The sequence below is a fragment of the Pelodiscus sinensis genome, chromosome 23, assembly GCF_052426305.1.
Source record: "Pelodiscus sinensis isolate ZL-2025 chromosome 23, ASM5242630v1, whole genome shotgun sequence".
Classification (NCBI taxonomy): domain Eukaryota; kingdom Metazoa; phylum Chordata; order Testudines; family Trionychidae; genus Pelodiscus; species Pelodiscus sinensis.
In genome coordinates this window covers 2176087-2193585 of record NC_143074.1, presented here as the reverse complement: position 1 = coordinate 2193585, position 17499 = coordinate 2176087, and the positions used below count along the sequence as shown (strand labels likewise).

The 17499-nt window shown below is 58.2% G+C and overlaps 1 protein-coding gene across 3 annotated transcripts in view; it reads right to left on the bottom strand.

The window, feature by feature from the left end:
• Nucleotides 1-17499, bottom strand: part of LOC106732656 (ectonucleoside triphosphate diphosphohydrolase 2-like) — a 55429-nt gene that overhangs the window by 22643 nt on the left and 15287 nt on the right. The gene's annotated exons all lie outside the window — the stretch shown is intronic.

The window sequence follows — 17499 nt, the reverse complement described above, 5'->3', positions numbered from 1 at the left end:
CACATCACACCACTCGGCCATCAGCCCGGCTGCACTTGCCGCAGGCTGCCATCTGGGGAGAGGGAGTAATTGGGGGGCTGCAGGAGAGCTTCCACCCCCAGAAGCCCGCAGAGCCAGCCCAGTCCTCCCCATCGGGGGCTCGTACCCCATTCCTCCCTCACCTCCTTCCACTTGCCCTTCCCTAGCCCCCCTTCTTATTGATGTACAAAATAAAGATAACGTTTCTTCCAACATTGACTCTGTCTTTATTGAAAAAAACTGGGGGAGACTGGGAAAAGGAGGTGGGAGAGGGGAAGAGAAAGGCTGGGAGAGGGGAGGGCAACTAACATGATCAGGGGTTGGGAACAGGTCCCAGATGAAGAGAGGCTACAGAGACTGGGACTGTTCAGCTTAGAAAAGAGGAGACGGAGGGGGGACAGGATAGAGGTCTCTAAAAGCAGGGGTTGGGTGGAGAGGGTGCATTCAGAAAAGTTCTTCATGAGTTCCCATAAAGAAGGACTAGAGGACACCAAAGGAAAGGAATGGGTATCAGGCTTCAAACTAGTAAGAGAAAGTTGTTCTTCTTGCCAAAGCAAATAGTTAACCTGTGGAACTCCTTGCTGCAGGAGGCTGTGAAGGCTACAACTAGAACAGAGTTTAAAGGGAAGTGAGATCAAGTGATGGAGGTTGGGTCCATGGAGTCCTATTAGCCAGAGGGTAGGAGTGGTGTCCCTGCCCAAAGTTTGTGGAAGGCTGGAGAGGGATGGCACGAGACAAATGGCTTGGTCATTGTCTTCGGTCCATCCCCTCCAGGGTCCCTAGGGTTGGCCGCTGTTGGCAGACAGGCTACTGGGCTAGATGGACCTTTGGTCTGACCCAGTACGGCCATTGTAAGCTCAGGGCTCAGTGTCGGGGGTCTCAGTGGACCCCCTTGATTTTCATGCACACCTGGTCCTGGGTGGCCAGGCTGGCAGCTCTCCTGCCCTAGACGGCCACTTTCCTGTGCCTAGTGCGGAGATCGTGGACGAGGTCCACGATGTCCGCACTAGCCCAGGAAGGTGCCCGCCTCTTGCGGTCCAGGGCAAGCTCCCGGGAGCCGCCAGCCTGGTCCCGGCAAGAGGGGGTGGGCTGGGGGGCATCGGGTGGGTGGCTCTGTGCCGTGCCAGGTGCAGGGTCTGCTAGCTGGGTGCTGGCAGGCTTGCACCTGGCACGGGCACCGTAGCCAGCCCGTGCCCCTTTAAGGGGTCCGGGGCCGGGAGGGGGGCATAGAGTTTCCCTGGTGTTGGCCAGAGTGGCCACCAGGGAAACCTGGGGAGGGCTAGCCTCCCACTAGTTCGAACTAAAGGGCTACACAGCCCTTAGTTCGAACTAGCTAGTTCGAACTAGGCGTTAGTCCTCGTAAAATGAGGTTTACCTAGTTCGAACTAAGCGCTCCGCTAGTTCGATTCAAATTCGAACTAGCGGAGCGCTAGTGTAGCGCATAGGAAAGTTAGTTCGAACTAACGTCCGTTAGTTCGAACTAACTTTCTAGTGTAGACATACCCTGAGAGGCCAGGCAAGGCGAGTCCCCATCCCCCACCCCGCAAGGCAAGGCAAGCTCCCCATCCCCTGTGTCACATTTCTGGATTTTGGGGGGAGCAGCCATATCACTGCTGCACCCATGGGGGAGAGGGTTGCCCCAAAAGTTGGTACAAAGGGGGCCATGTGAGGTGTCAAACAAAAGCTTACTTTCTACTGATTCTGTATCTGCTCTTCATGTATCTGTATAATGTCTGTGTGACGTAGTGGGGGTACTTGCTGGGCTGTGGTGACCCCTGCTGTCTGGAGCAAGACCCAGCAGGGAAAACCTCATTATGCAAAGGTGACTCAAAAACCTGTCTGACCTGCGGCCCCCCATGGGGAGAAACAAAGGGAGGTGGAATGCTGCCCTGGCTGTGGGCAGGGCTGGAAGAGGGGAAGTGAGTTTCTGGATGGAAGGCAGGGAAGAAGGAGCTGGGGAGGGGGGCTGGGACTCCCCTATCTCAAGGGGGGCACTGAGGCCTCTTAGCCCTAGTTCCTGTAACCAGATTACATCTGTGCTGCGCTGTGCTGGAGGAACAATAAACAACCTCCATTCTAATGGCTGGTGAAGTCTGTTCATGCCATTTCGGGGTGCAGGAGATGGGAAAATCCCGACGCGTTGTCACAGTCTGTGTGTGGAGTTATGAGTAGGTACTCTGGATGGAGACTGGAAATTTCTCCATATGGGGTTGAGTAATGGGTCAGGAATGTTTGCCCATGGACATGCTAATGAGCAAAGCTCTGGAACAATAGCCCTCTATAGGCCAAGGACACACCTCAAGAATGGGGACTGATACCTAGGGGCTAGCAGCAGGGGACACAGCGATAGTCCACAGGCCAGGTGACCTACTGCAGCCAAGAAGAGACCAGGAAGGAGGTATAAATAGGCCATGTGGTCGACTCCATCTTGGTCTCCAGATCTGCTCCTGACCCCAGATGCAGCCTCGCAGGGAATCACGAGCCAGGAAGAACTGTGGACCCATCCTGGCATAGGATGTGCACCAAGGACTTTTAAGCCAGCAGCTATAACATCTCTGCTGCAAGCCTGCATCAAGAACTGGGAGATTCGATGCATGTAATGTATGATACTTTAACAACCTTACTCTCATGCTTTTCTGTCTTGTAGTAATAAACCTTTAGATGTTAGTTGCTAAAGGATTGGCTCAGCATGATTTGTGGGTAGGTCCAGAGGGTAAATTGACCTGGGATCTGTGGCTGGTTTCTTGGGACTGGACAGAACTTGTTTGGGGAAGGTGAGATGGGGCTCTAAAACCCCACACCTGTGTATGAGGCCTGAGGCCATCTGGGGCACGGATATTGCTGGGGTGTGGGAGGGGTTTTGCTCGGGAGGCTTCAGGCAGGCAGCTGAAGCGCTCTGTGGGACTGGTTTGTGGCCTGTTTGGGAAGGTCTCCAGTCTGGGGGCTGTAAGGAGCCCCAAATTTGAGCAATTCGTCCTGAGCAGACGCCCTCAGCTGTGCCCAGACCCGACTCGGTCAGTCACAGTGGCGTAGTCAGCAGGATCCACAGATCTTGGCCAATTGAGCTTTGGATCAGAACCCCATGCTGTCTGAATTTGATTTTTGGTGTAGAGAGTTTGGTTGGTTAAAGAGCCGCTGCAATGAGTCAGCTAGAGCATGAGAGTCTGGACAGAGAGGCTCTGGAAGCCTTGTGCCTGAACAGAGGCATTGCCTTTGCCTTTAGTGAGGGAGCTTCTAATCCAGAGCTGGCATCCTTGTTGATGGCCAGAAATGCTGCAGAAGAAATAAGAGTGCAGGGTCCAGAGAAGAGACTGCAACTTAGATGTAAATTAGAACTGGAGGAGCTTCGTCTGCAAGCAGAACAGAGAAAGCAGAGGGTAGATCGAGAACGTGTGGAGAAAATGGCAAAGTTGTACAGAGAAATCCGACAAGCTGAGGAAGAAGCTGCCGGATTTGAACTTCAACCTGAGAGAACAGAAGCACAAAAGGGACTGTAGCCTCCTGACAGTTCGATGTATAACCGTGTGGGTACGTGGTGTGATTATAATCGGTCTGATGTTGTAAACGAGCCCCAAAGCATGTACAGGGTCTGTGAGAGGGGTACAGGTGACTCTGGGAAGTTTTCTGGGGCTAGTCAATATTATTGTAAACGAAAAATAAGTGTCTCTAAATGTTTGCCTGTGGCAGATAGCGGTGTGTCTGCGAGTGAGGCTTCTAAGGGCCTGTCTAGCGCCTCAAAGGCGAGGCTGAAATCAAAAACAGGGGGGGAAAACCCAGAAATCAGGGAAGTGTTTCTCTGGGGCAGTCTAGAGTGGCTGGGCAGAGCGGAGTGTTAGCTAAGAAAAAGGATAAAGCTCTAGAGGGTGATGACTCATTGGTTGGTGATGCTCGTGAAGCTAGCTACACTGGCACAAGCTGGAAGTGGGTTGTGGGAAGAGGCACAGTGTGAGCAGCCACAGTGTGTGCAAGCTGGTGATTTGGCTGGTAAAAAGAGCAGTGGATCAATGAAGGAAGCTGTCTCAGTCAATAGCTGCGTGCCTCAGGTTAGCCAGGGGTGTTGGGACAAAGGAGAAACTGTCTCTGGTTTCGGTCTGTGTGTAGGGAAGGGTTTCTGCCTTTGTCTGAGGAAGGTGCCCCACAGCCTGTGTTGGCTGAGAGCAGGGCTGTTGTCCCAGAGTTGGGTCTGGATACAGAGAAGGCCCAGATAGGCGTTGGCTCTAAGTTTGTGTCTGCTGGGGAGATCCAGGCAGTGTTTTTCCAGAACCCCAGAGACCAGACAGTGGTGACTCTGATGTTGTGCCTGATGCTGCTGTGTTGCTGGAAAAGGGGGGAGCGACTCTGTGGGACCAGGGTGACCCCTTAGCCCGGGCACAAGGAGAGAATGAGGGCACGTTAACTCTGGTGACTAATGACCGTGTGGCAGTTTACAGCCATCTAGAGAGCTGCAAAGGGAGAGAAGGTGTCTCTGACCTTGTATCTTGTGAGTCTGTCTGTGTGCCTGAGAGGGGATTGTCTGTAGATACACCTGAGGGGCCAGAGATGACCCAAGGAGTGAAGGAATCGCAGGAGGAGTTGGTTGTGGCTCAGCAGATCAATGCTGCTGCAGAGCCAGAGAAGGGTGAACTGTTGCTTAAGGAAACTCATAGGGAAGAGAGTCCTGGCAGTGCTTGTAGCAAGCAGTTTGCTGTAACTGAGAGAGGGGACAATGCCTGGCTTGGAGAAGGCATTCAGGAGAAAGCTCTGCCTGTACAGGGCAGCAGTTTGTTGTGTGAGACACTTGTTTCAGTGCCTGATGGACAGAACTGTTCGTTTAACAGCGACTCCACTGACTTGGATATAGACAAATCCAGTGTGGCTGGTTGTGGAGAGGTCTCAGAGGAACTGAGGATTGTTCCAGATGAGGCAGGAACAGCCAGAGAATTGGAACAGTCTGATGACCAAGGGACTGACCAGCTTGCTGGGATGTCAGTATGTATGGGATAGGCTTACTCCCAGGTGGATGAGGAGAGTGGGAAGTTAGTGTCTCAGATTCGTGGGGAGAAGAACTGGGTAGACAAGTATGCAGGGCAGAACAGCTGTGTGGATACTCTCTCTAGGATGCAGGAGATGGCAGTTAAGCTCCCGTCTCTGGACACGGTGGACACTCATAATCAATCAGGGAGTTTATCTGGTTCTATGTGGAAACAGAGGTTGGAGGTGGAAGGAGGAGAAACTTGGGAGTCTACAGCTTACTGCTGTTACCCCACTGAGTGGGGGAAGGGGGAGAATTCCAGGGCCATTGTGAGCCAGGGAGTCACGCCCAGCCAGCCCTTTGTCTTGGTTAGGCCAGAAGTTTCAGATTTTGAGCCCACAGGACAAGGGGGAGGGGCAGGACTTGCTTTGGCAAAGAAGACTTGCAGTTTAAACCTGAAGGGCCAAAACTGCAATGGTGTGGGGCCAGAGAAGGGGCATGATGGAGAATGTCAATATACACCTGAGATAGGATTGTTCTTGTTACTGATGTTAATTCTTGTAACCAAGATGGGAAGCGACTGTCTAGGAAGGAGCATGGCAGAAAGGGATCTAGGGGTCATAGTGGACCACAAGTTGAATATGAGTCAACAGTGTGATGCTGTTGCAAAAAAAGCAAATATGATTCTAGGTTGTATCAACAGGTGTGTTGTAAGCAAAACTCGTGAAGTCAATCTGCCGCTCTACTCTGCACTAGTTAGGCCTCAGCTGGAGTACTGTGTCCAGTTCTGGGCGCCACATTTCAAGAAAGATGTGGAGAAATTGGAAAGGGTGCAGAGAAGAGCGACAAGGATGATTAAAGGTCTATAGAACATGACCTATGGAGCCAGGCTTCATGAACTGGGCTTGTTTAGTTTGGAAAAAAGAAGATTAAGGGGGGACATGATAGCGGTTTTCAAATATCTAAAAGGGTGTCACAAGGAGGAAGGAGAAAATTTGTTCCTCTTGGTTACTGAGGACAGGACAAGGAGTAATGGGCTTAAAGTGCAGCGGGGGAGGTTTAGATTGGACATTAGGAAAAAATTCCTAACTGTCAGGGTGGTCAAATATTGGAATAAATTGCCAAGGGAGGTGGTGGAAGCTCCCTCTCTGGAGATATTTAAGAACAGGTTAGATAGACATCTGTCAGGGATGGTGTAGACGGAGCTTGGTCCTGCCTTGAGGGCGGGGGGCTGGACTCGATGACCTCTTGAGGTCCCTTCCAGTCCTATTATTCTATGATTATTCTATGATTGTTGCAGAGAGATGTAAAGGTATACAATGTGCATGATCTTATGGAAATACCATGTAATCTGTCCGGAGATGTACCGAATGACAGACGGGATGTAAAAGGACATTGTGATGTTGCTATTTCATGGTTAATGCTTGTAACTGATCTTGGAACCTCTTACAGGACAAAAAAGGTTCCAGCCAGAAGGTGCTGTGTGAAAAGGGAAACTGAGGCATGCCACCATTTTGTTTTCGTGGCAAAGTGCAAAAATACCTACACTAACACGATGTTAATTGGAATTCAGACTGTTGCCCGAGCAGGCCTGGATAGATTCACTGTTTTCTTCATCTCTGGGCAAAGTCATTTAGGGATCTTTGAGCAATTCGCCCTGAGCAGACGCCCTCGGCTGTGCCCAGACCCAACCCAGTCCGCCACACCCTGCCCCCCCCCCAGGCAAGTCAACAAGCTGCTAAGTAATTCGATGCCCATTTACCTTCCAATCAGCTGGGGTTGTGAAAGGGGTTTTATCTCCTTCCCACAGCCTGCAGGCCACACATCTGTGCCCTCACCCTACACACCCGATAGGCAGCTCCCCCACCCCAGACTCAAGCTCCGCCTTGCTACCGGCTCCTTGCAAGTGACAACGTGGGGCTTCCAGCCAAGGATCTCAAAGCATTCTCAGAGAGCAGCTGCACCTTTGCTACACAGGGGAAACTGAGGCATAGAGTGAGGAAGTGACTATCCAAGGTCACATGCTCACAGCAGAGAGGTGTCCTGCCTCCCAGGGCTGTATTCTAACTACTAGACTGCACTGCCACCTGCGAACATATGCTGAAGACTGACCTGCCAACACAACAATACGGGGGGTTCTCCCATCGGCACAAGGAACCACCTCCCCCAGGATTTCACACCCCTGAGCAGCTCAGTGATACCAACTGAATGTCCTAGCACGGAGCAGGCCGAGGAGACGGAGCCAGGCCGACGGGATCTCCTAGCACGGAGCAGGCCGAGGAGACGGAGCCAGGCCGATTCGATCTCCTAGCACGGAGCAGGCAGAGGAGACAGAGCCAGGCCGATTCAATCTCCTAGCACGGAGCAGGCCGAGGAGACGAAACCAGGCCGATTCAATCTCCTAGCACGGAGCAGGCCGAGGAGACGAAACCAGGCCGATTCAATCTCCTAGCACGGAGCAGGCCGAGGAGACGAAACCAGGCCGATTCAATCTCCTAGCACGGAGCAGGCCGAGGAGACGGAGCCAGGCCGATTCGATCTCCTAGCACGGAGCAGGCCGAGGAGACGGAGCCAGGCCGACGGGATCTCCTAGAATGGAGCAGGCCGAGGAGACGGAGCCAGGCCAATGCAATCTCCTAGCACGGAGCAGGCCGAGGAGACGGAGCCAGGCCGACGGGATCTCCTAGCACGGAGCAGGCCGAGGAGACGGAGCCAGGCCGATTCGATCTCCTAGCACGGAGCAGGCCGAGGAGACGGAGCCAGGCCGACGGGATCTCCTAGAATGGAGCAGGCCGAGGAGACGGAGCCAGGCCAATGCAATCTCCTAGCACGGAGCAGGCCGAGGAGACGGAGCCAGGCCGACGGGATCTCCTAGCACGGAGCAGGCCGAGGAGACGGAGCCAGGCCGACGGGATCTCCTAGCACGGGGCAGGCCGAGGAGACGGAGCCAGGCCGACGGGATCTCCTAGTACGGAGCAGGCCGAGGAGACGGAGCCAGGCCGACGGGATCTCCTAGCACGGAGCAGGCTGAGGAGACGGAGCCAGGCCGACGGGATCTCCTAGCACGGAGCAGCCGAGGAGACGGTACCAGGCCGACGGGATCTCCTAGCACGGAGCAGGCTGAGGAGACGGAGCCAGGCCGACGGGATCTCCTAGCACGGAGCAGGCTGAGGAGACGGAGCCAGGCCGACGGGATCTCCTAGCACGGAGCAGGCCGAGGAGACGGAGCCAGGCCGACGGGATCTCCTAGCACGGAGCAGCCGAGGAGACGGAGCCAGGCCGACGGGATCTCCTAGCACGGAGCAGGCTGAGGAGACGGAGCCAGGCCGACGGGATCTCCTAGCACGGAGCAGCCGAGGAGACGGTACCAGGCCGACGGGATCTCCTAGCACGGAGCAGGCTGAGGAGACGGAGCCAGGCCGACGGGATCTCCTAGCACGGAGCAGCCGAGGAGACGGAGCCAGGCCGACGGGATCTCCTAGCATGGAGCAGCCGAGGAGACAGAGCCAGGCCGACGGGATCTCCTAGCACGGAGCAGGCTGAGGAGACGGAGCCAGGCCGACGGGATCTCCTAGCATGGAGCAGCCGAGGAGACGGAGCCAGGCCGACGGGATCTCCTAGCACGGAGCAGCCGAGGAGACGGAGCCAGGCCGACGGGATCTCCTAGCACGGAGCAGGCCGAGGAGACGGAGCCAGGCCGATGGGATCTCCTAGCACGGAGCAGCCGAGGAGACGGTACCAGGCCGACGGGATCTCCTAGCACGGAGCAGGCTGAGGAGACGGAGCCAGGCCGACGGGATCTCCTAGCACGGAGCAGCCGAGGAGACGGAGCCAGGCCGACGGGATCTCCTAGCACGGAGCAGCCGAGGAGACGGAGCCAGGCCGACGGGATCTCCTAGCACGGAGCAGGCTGAGGAGACGGAGCCAGGCCGACGGGATCTCCTAGCACGGAGCAGCCGAGGAGACGGAGCCAGGCCGACGGGATCTCCTAGCACGGAGCAGCCGAGGAGACGGAGCCAGGCCGACGGGATCTCCTAGCACGGAGCAGCCGAGGAGACGGAGCCAGGCCGACGGGATCTCCTAGTACGGAGCAGGCCGAGGAGACGGAGCCAGGCCGACGGGATCTCCTAGTACGGAGCAGGCCGAGGAGACGGAGCCAGGCCGACGGGATCTCCTAGCACGGAGCAGGCTGAGGAGACGGAGCCAGGCCGACGGGATCTCCTAGCACGGAGCAGCCGAGGAGACGGTACCAGGCCGACGGGATCTCCTAGCACGGAGCAGGCTGAGGAGACGGAGCCAGGCCGACGGGATCTCCTAGCACGGAGCAGCCGAGGAGACGGAGCCAGGCCGACGGGATCTCCTAGCATGGAGCAGCCGAGGAGACAGAGCCAGGCCGACGGGATCTCCTAGCACGGAGCAGGCTGAGGAGACGGAGCCAGGCCGACGGGATCTCCTAGCACGGAGCAGCCGAGGAGACGGAGCCAGGCCGACGGGATCTCCTAGCACGGAGCAGCCGAGGAGACGGAGCGTAGCCCAAGCCTTGGGCTACGAACACATGTACCACATTGGAACACTTGACCTCAGCTGGGTTTCTCCATGACACAGGTGTGACGTAGTGGGGGTACCTGGCTGGTTTCTATGCTGCTGGCTCTGGGGGAACCCCCACTGGCTGCCGTGGGTACCAGGACCCAGCAAAACAGGATGAGTCACTATGCAAACCAGTGGCCAGACACCCCCCATGGAGAGGAACAAAGGAAGGTGGAATGCTGCCTTGGCTGGGGGGCAGGGCTGGAAGTTAGTGAGTTGGTTGCTGGCTGTCGGAGGGCATGGATGAGAGCCTAGGAGAAGGGGCTGGGGTTTAGGGGCCCAGTCGCCCCCATCTCAAGGGGGCCTGAGGCATCCTAGCCCAGTTACTGTGACCAGATTACATCTGTGCTGCGCTGTGCTGGAGGAGCAATAAACCACCCTCAATTCCACTGGCTGGTGCAGTCTGTTTGTGCCATTTCGGGGTGCAGGAGACGGGGAACCCCCAACGTGCCGTCACACTGGTGTCAGGAGCGGGATGCACTGCACCCCGTGGATGAAGCTCCCAGCGGCAAGCGACAAGGCGCAGTAGAAGCAAGAGCCCTGGAGCCAGGCGTACTGGAGACAGAGCGAAGCGGTTCCTGGGAATCGTGGGGCGCTGCAGCACTAGACTGGTGAGTCTGCACCGAGGGGCCCAGCGGGCAGATGACCTACGCCCGACTCTTGAAGGCAGAGCTGGTGGGGCTGTGCAGAGAGAGGGGCTTGCCTGTGCGGAAAGCAACCAAGGCCCAGCTGATTACCCAGCTGGAAGAGAATGACCAGCCACAGGGCCAGGATCTTGTCCCCAGGGGAAGCAGCCAGACCCCCCCTGAGAGTGTGTCAGGCTCAGAGAGGGGGAGGAGCGCTGGAACCCAACGGAGAGATGAGACAGCGTCTCCCGGGAGGCCTGCAAGCCGTAGCCCACCTAGGGCAGGGGCCAGCCCAGCGGAGCTGCGGCGGCTGGAGATCCAGCTGCGGATCAGGGAATTGGAAGTAGAGGACCGAGAGAAGGAGCGCCAAGATCGAGAGAGGCAGCGACAGCATGAGCTGGCCATGGCAGAGCGGAGAACCGGCGGGGCACCGGCTGCGCCAAGTGCGGATGGGCCCCAAGGTCCCAGGGCTGCCAGCCACTTGGAGAGGCTCGTGGTGGCCCAATTGAAGGACATGGGTGACATAGACGGGTTCCTCAGCTCCTTTGAGAGGGCCTGTGGACTGCAACGGGTTCCCCCAGCTGACTGGCTGCAGGAGCTCATCCCCGCACTGAGCCAGGAGGCGGCCGGAGTGCTCAGTCAGCTGGAGGACCTACAGCCAGGGGATTACAACCGAGTCAAGGAGGCCCTGCTGCACAAGTTCGGGCTGACCCCCGAGATGTACAGGAAGAAGTTCCGGGGGGTACAGAAAGGGCCACGGGAGACCTATGTGGATCTGGCCTCCCGCCTGGCGCAATACGGCCGCAAGTGGGTGTCTGGAGTCGGAGCCCAGACCGCAGAGGAGCTGCTCAAGCTGGTCATGATGGAGCAGTTCTATGAAGCGTGCCCACCCAAACTGAGGCTGTGGCTCAAGGACCGGAGACCAGAGAACCCCCAGGAGGCCGGGAGACTGGCGGACGAGTTCACGGAGAGCCGGTCCGGGTGTGAACGGGAGTCCCGGAGAGAGAGGGAACCGCGCAGAGACCGGATCTCGGCTGAGCGACGGAGGGAGTCAACTACGGGGCGAGACCAAGGAACAGGTCGTCTGCGCCCCAAAGAACCAGCCAGGGCCTGGACAGAGACAGCCCAAAGCCTAACTTGCCAGCGCTGTGGGCAAAAAGGCCACAAGAGGGCTCAGTGCACCAGGTCCCAGGACCGGGGACTTTCCAGGGTTAACTGGCTGGGGCGGGAGGAAGGGCAGGCTGCCCCAGAGGCAGGGGCTGGCAGGCAAACCTCAGCTCAGAGAGAGGGGAAGGATGCTCAGTGCACCTCCCCTGGGAGGTCTGATTCTCAGGAGGCGGATTTCTCCGTGTACCGGGTGGGGGCAGGACAGCCCCTGCGGAGCGAGTGCCTCATACCCCTGGAGGTGGATGGTAGGAAGGTGACGGGCTTCTGGGACACGGGGGCGGAGGTGACTCTGGCCCGATCTGACATAGTGGCCCAGGAGCGGATACTACCCCACGCGCAGCTGACCCTGAAGGGCATAGACGGGTCCCCGTTTAAGGTGCCTGTAGCCAGGGTGCATCTGAAATGGGGGGCGAAGGAAGGCCTCAAGGAAGTGGGGGTGCACCCGCACTTGCCCACCGAGGTGCTGATGGGGAACGACCTAGAGGAGTGGCCCCATGAATCCCAGCGGGCTCTAGTCACTACCCGGAGCCAGAGCCAGCGGGGGGCTGACAACGTGGGTCCAGGGAAGGACTCCTGGCAGCGTCCTCAGGGTCCCATCCCAGTGGACACGGGGTCCAGCCAGGCTGGGACTCCGGACCTAGGCAGAGGTGGGGGACAGGTCCCGATCCCTGCCTCAGCAGCTGAATTCCAGGCTGAGGTGCAGGCAGACCCCTCCTTGCAGAGGCTGAGGGACCAGGCTGGCCTCCGTGCAGCTCAGCCCCGGGGGAGAGGTGGCCAGGAGAGATTCCTGCGGGAGCGTGGGCTCCTGTTCCGTGAGTGGCTCCCCCCCAGGAAGGTGAGGGCATGGAGGGTAGAGCGGCAGCTGGTCGTCCCCCGAAAGTATCGCCTCAAGCTGCTGTATTTGGCCCACGATTCCCCCGTTGGGGGCCACCGGGGGATCCGGAGCACCCGGCTGACGCTGCTCCAGCACTTCTATTGGCCGGGAATCTTTACAGCCGTGCAGCGGTACTGCCGGTCCTGTGACTCCTGCCAGAGGGGCGGGAAGGCCCAAGACAGTAGGAAAGCGGCTTGGGGGTCTCTACCCCAGATCGAGGACCCTCTGGGCTTGCTGAGAGAGTTATGGGAGGGGAAGTCCTCCCTGGATGGAGCATCGGGGGTGGAAGCCGCCCTGGCTGTCCAGAGAAGGCTCGCTGGGCTCATGGCCCCGGCCCGAGAGACCCCGGCCAGAGATCAAGGCCAGCGGAAGGGTGGGTGTGACCCCCGAGGACAGGCCTGGGCCAGTCACCCTGGAGCGGGGCGGCGAATGGACAGAGGGAAGCCAATTCATGTGGGGCCTCGCCACGGCCGGCCCGAGTCAAGGGGAGCACCCATGTCCCCAGGGCGGGTTCCCACGCAGAGGACCCGAACTTCCCTAGGTCACGAGCGGAGTGACCCTGCTCAGTTCGCTCTCGGAGGGGGGAGAACTGTGACGTAGTGGGGGTACCTGGCTGGTTTCTATGCTGCTGGCTCTGGGGGAACCCCCACTGGCTGCCGTGGGTACCACGACCCAGCAAAACAGGATGAGTCACTATGCAAACCAGTGGCCAGACACCCCCCATGGAGAGGAACAAAGGAAGGTGGAATGCTGCCTTGGCTGGGGGGCAGGGCTGGAAGTTAGTGAGTTGGTTGCTGGCTGTCGGAGGGCATGGATGAGAGCCTAGGAGAAGGGGCTGGGGTTTAGGGGCCCAGTCGCCCCCATCTCAAGGGGGCCTGAGGCATCCTAGCCCAGTTACTGTGACCAGATTACATCTGTGCTGCGCTGTGCTGGAGGAGCAATAAACCACCCTCAATTCCACTGGCTGGTGCAGTCTGTTTGTGCCATTTCGGGGTGCAGGAGACGGGGAACCCCCAACGTGCCGTCACAACAGGCAGTTTGACAACTTCTCCTGTCACTTGGCAGCCTCCCCGTGGATCAGCGCAGCCCAGCCCAGCTGTGGCAGCGCAGACATTTGCAGACTGGCTGCCGGCTTCCCTTCCCGCTGGCAGGCAGCAGCCGGAGGGAGCAGACAGGAGCAGGTTCCATGGAGGAAGGGGCCGGCCCGTGCTGTTTGCGGCAGATGGAATCTCCCCGTCACAGACCCGGCCAGAGCTGGCGCTGCGTTTGGGGCCATTCTCCTAGTGCCACGGAGCAGCCCTGGGGACGCCCGGAGAGATGCGGGCCTGTGGTCGCGGCTTCTCCCGCAGCCTCGCTGCAGAGGTGGCAGATGCTAACGCGGCTCGCGGTTCCTGTCAGAGGGGCTGCAGTTTCTGGTTGGGATGGGCAGCAGGGGCTCTGAGCATGGAGGCTTGGGGCTGCCGGCAGCTCGGTGCGGGAGGCAGAGGGAGGGACACAGAGCCCGAGGCGCCGTCAAGGAGCTGAAGTCATTAGTGGAGGGGCTGCAGCCTCTGAAGCAGCTTGTACTATGAAGGGTGAAAGCTGAAGGCCAAGGAAACGCTGCGGGACAGTGGAGCCAGGACGCGAGGCTACGTCCCTGCGGACAGCGGGAGAGCGGCCCTGCACGGCACATTCCCCAGCGCGGCCCCGGCGTGACAGGAGCAGATGTGCAAAGCCCCGGCCCCCTGATTTCCCCAGGTCAGGCTGCGTTTCCTGGCACTGTCTCCTAGCGCTCCCCGGCCAGCCGCCCGCGCAGTCTGAGCATGGGTGGGCCGGCCGGCCGCAAAGCGCATCTCCAGGCTCCCCTCCGCCTGGCTCACAGCAGGGACTATAAGAGACACGGCCCCTTCCGCCAATGCGGGGCCCAATCCTGAACCTTTGCCTGCCAGGGAAGCAGGGTCCAGCCAGGCACGCCCTGCCTCTCTGCTCAAGAGCCAAGGCAGCGTCACTGCCCCAAGCCAAGCCTCTGCGCCCTTCCATTCCCACCGCTCCCGGCACAGCGCAGCCCAGGGAGACCAGCCCAGAGCCGGACCCCGAGCGGTGAAACGGGTTAAGGGTGTTCGTTGCTTAGGGGGCAATCGGTTACCGAGCGATGCCTCCGGGTAACTGGTTAACAGGTGGCCCACCACGCCACGGGCTGCTCCAAGGTTACCCGGTTAAACCCACCACTTAACTGGCTAGCGTCTGAAGCGTTCATCGACATCCCCCGCTCCCGGGACTCCTCACATCCACGGATGGTGACCCTGGCTCCGGGCCTCCCCCCCCCCCCGAGCGCCGCACAGGCTCCTCCCTGCCCACCATCACAGGCCCATGCCAAGGGACCCCTCGGGAGCTGCTCAGGCCGGATGAGCCAGGCGAGGTTTTTAGGTCGCTCCGAGAAGACCTACAGCAGGGGCGGGAACCCTCCAGTCCAGGGGCATCCAGCCCCTGAGTAAGTTGATCCGGCCCTCGGTAGGTCTCTGTGCCATGGGCCAGAAACGGAGGCTTGGCACCCCCACGCGGAGCTGGAGCGTGAGTGCTGGGGACCCAAACCCTCTCCAGGCAGAGCACCCCCCCCCCGCCCGGAACCCCTCGTTGTTGGGTTTCCCTCCATTCGCTACATCTGGGGCAAGCAGCCTGGCCAGGGCACCAGAGCAGAGGCAAGGGGCTGCCATCCAGAGCCCCCAGCTTTGTGGGGGAATCATCCAGCTTCCACAGGGGGGGGGAGGCAAAGCTGCTCGCTGCCACTCACCGTCCTGCTCCTCTCCAGGCAGGGAGCAGGCCGCCAACGTGCCCCGCAGCCTTGCCTCGGCCAGAGCCATCAGGGATGGGACGCGAACGGATGGATCTAGCGAGCGTCACACTCGAGGCTTCCCTGCGCTGGAACGAGCCAGGTTCCTGGGGCCCGAGTCCCCCTCCCTCCATCTGACCTCAGTGCGGTCCAGCTTGCATGGGGTAAGCGAGACCAGAGTTTGCAGCTCATGGAAAGTCAATGGGAATCTGGTGCCCAAGCACCTTGGAGCAGGTGACCCTAAGTGCCCAGGTCACTTCTAAAAATGAGACTCAGGAGCCTAAGGACTCTGGCGGTTTTGAAAATCTCCCTTCGGCTGCAGCTACACTCTGAGCTAGGGGTGTAACAGCACAGTCGATTAACCAATTACCCCACAAGCAAAAGCTTAGCGGTTAATGCTCTAGACGACGCACATCCCCCCTCCCCTCCCCCGTCCGTAAATCTGTTAGCAGGCTGGCATTTACAGTGTAGTAGAAGCCAGGCAGCCTGGCTCAGTTCCAGCTTGCGCCGGATCCAGGAGCACAGATTCCCCTGGACAGGGGCTGCTGCCACCCCGCACTGAACCTGGGGTGGATGTACGGTGCCAGCAGTGCACCCGGGGGCAGCAGCGTGAGTGGAGCCGGACCAGCTCCTGCCTGGCACCCTGCACCGCTGCCTCTGATACAGACGCAGCAGCACAGAGGGGCAGGGGACTCCTCGGGAGCGGTGCCGGAGCGCACTGGCTGCCAGCCCCGCCCCCGTGGACTACAGAATAGTCAAGTAACGGATAAGAATTCATGGTTAATCAACTATCCAATTTACCGATATTTAACATCCCTACTCTAGGCCAGCAGTGGGATTCTCCGGCTCCTGTGCAGATACCCGGGCTCGTGCGCTGAAAGCCAACGCGGGTATAAACAGCAGCGCAGGCCTGGCATCGTGGGGTAGCGGCAGGAGAGGCCCGGCTCAGCTGTGCCAAGTACAAACCTGCCTGACACCGGGGGGGGAGGGGGGAATGTACGGGGCCGGCAATGCACCCGCAGCTTCACGGCTGTTTCTACTCCAGCCAAGGCGAGACGGTGCACAGTGGCCTGGAACCCAGCCCCTAGCCCAGTGTTTCTCAACCAGTGCTACGAGTCCCCTTAGGGTACTTGGGAGAAGTCAACACAACTGACATTTGGAGAAAACTGAATGTTTGCTGTAAGTTTTCCAGCGCTTTATTGTTTTCGTACTTTTCATACCCAAAAACGTCATCGCCCGCCCGGCTACGATTAAGTTGTTTAAACAAACGGGTTGCGATGATAGAAGAAAATTCGGTGTGTCTGACGATTGGGGGTACTTCTCGTTTTATTGTTTTAAAGGGGGCACTTTCTAAAAAAAGGTTGAGAAACACTGCCCTAGGCCACGAGTGTGTCACCAGTCCGCCCACCCCTCAGGGTCCCACACACACCTGCTCCGGCACAGCCCAACCTCTGGACTCGGAGTCTGGTCTTCTGAAGCCCTGCTCCTGCCACCACGCGGGACAGAAAGTGGGGCCCTTCCTAGCACCCGCCTGGCCGGGCAGCAAGGCGCTATCTGTGGACTGGTCCTGTGCTCCCCAGGCACGCCAATGCCCTTTGGCTTTGAGAGTGCACAAGGAAGTCGGAGCAGGTCTGGAAAGCAGACAGGTCCCCCCGCCACTCCAAAGCCACGGCCGTGCTCAGAAACTGAACTGGCATTCACAGACGGGAACCGAGGGAAAACGTCCCCTCAGGCTTAGCTCCAAAACAAAACAGTTATTCTTCCTCCTGCACTTTGTTAAAGAGAAAAGGCCCAGGGAGGAACCAGCTGCAGAGACTTGTCTCTCAAAACCACATGCAGTACAGCGACTATGCCAGGATCTCGTCATTCATGGGGGGCCTTAGTAAGACTTACTCAGTTGAGAAACTGGTCCATTATGTGTTTGCCTGTGTCTGATGGGAGGCCAGATCCACAGACACAAGCAGAAAGTTGTCAAACTATAATAGTTGCAAATAAGTTCCTAAGGCTCAGCAGGGCAGCCCTGTGAGTCTCTAACTGGAAAATCAGCCAGCAGGCTTGGGGCACCTTAGAGACAACATGGAATGAGTTTTCCTGGTAACAGGACTTCATCCTCCTAGCTCATACACGCTGGCAGCCTGCTACCTCTGCCTAGCTCAGCAGCGGCACTGCAGAAGGGAACTTGGTTCTCTCCAACATGTTCTCGGAACAGGCAATAAGCCGCTGACTTCATTCTCGGATGGGGAAAAGTTTTCAAAGAAAACTGATATTGATGGAAAATTGGGTTTTCGACTAATAAACATTTGTCGCTAAAAGGATCCGTTTTCTGCAGAAAATTTGGGTTTTCCACGAAGAAACTCAAAGGCCCTTTAACCCAAAGGCTTCTGGCCAAAACCCAAATGATTTTCGATGGGGACCAAGGGGGGGGGGGGTCAGCTGAAATGTTTCAATTTTTGAATTGTTGGCGGGG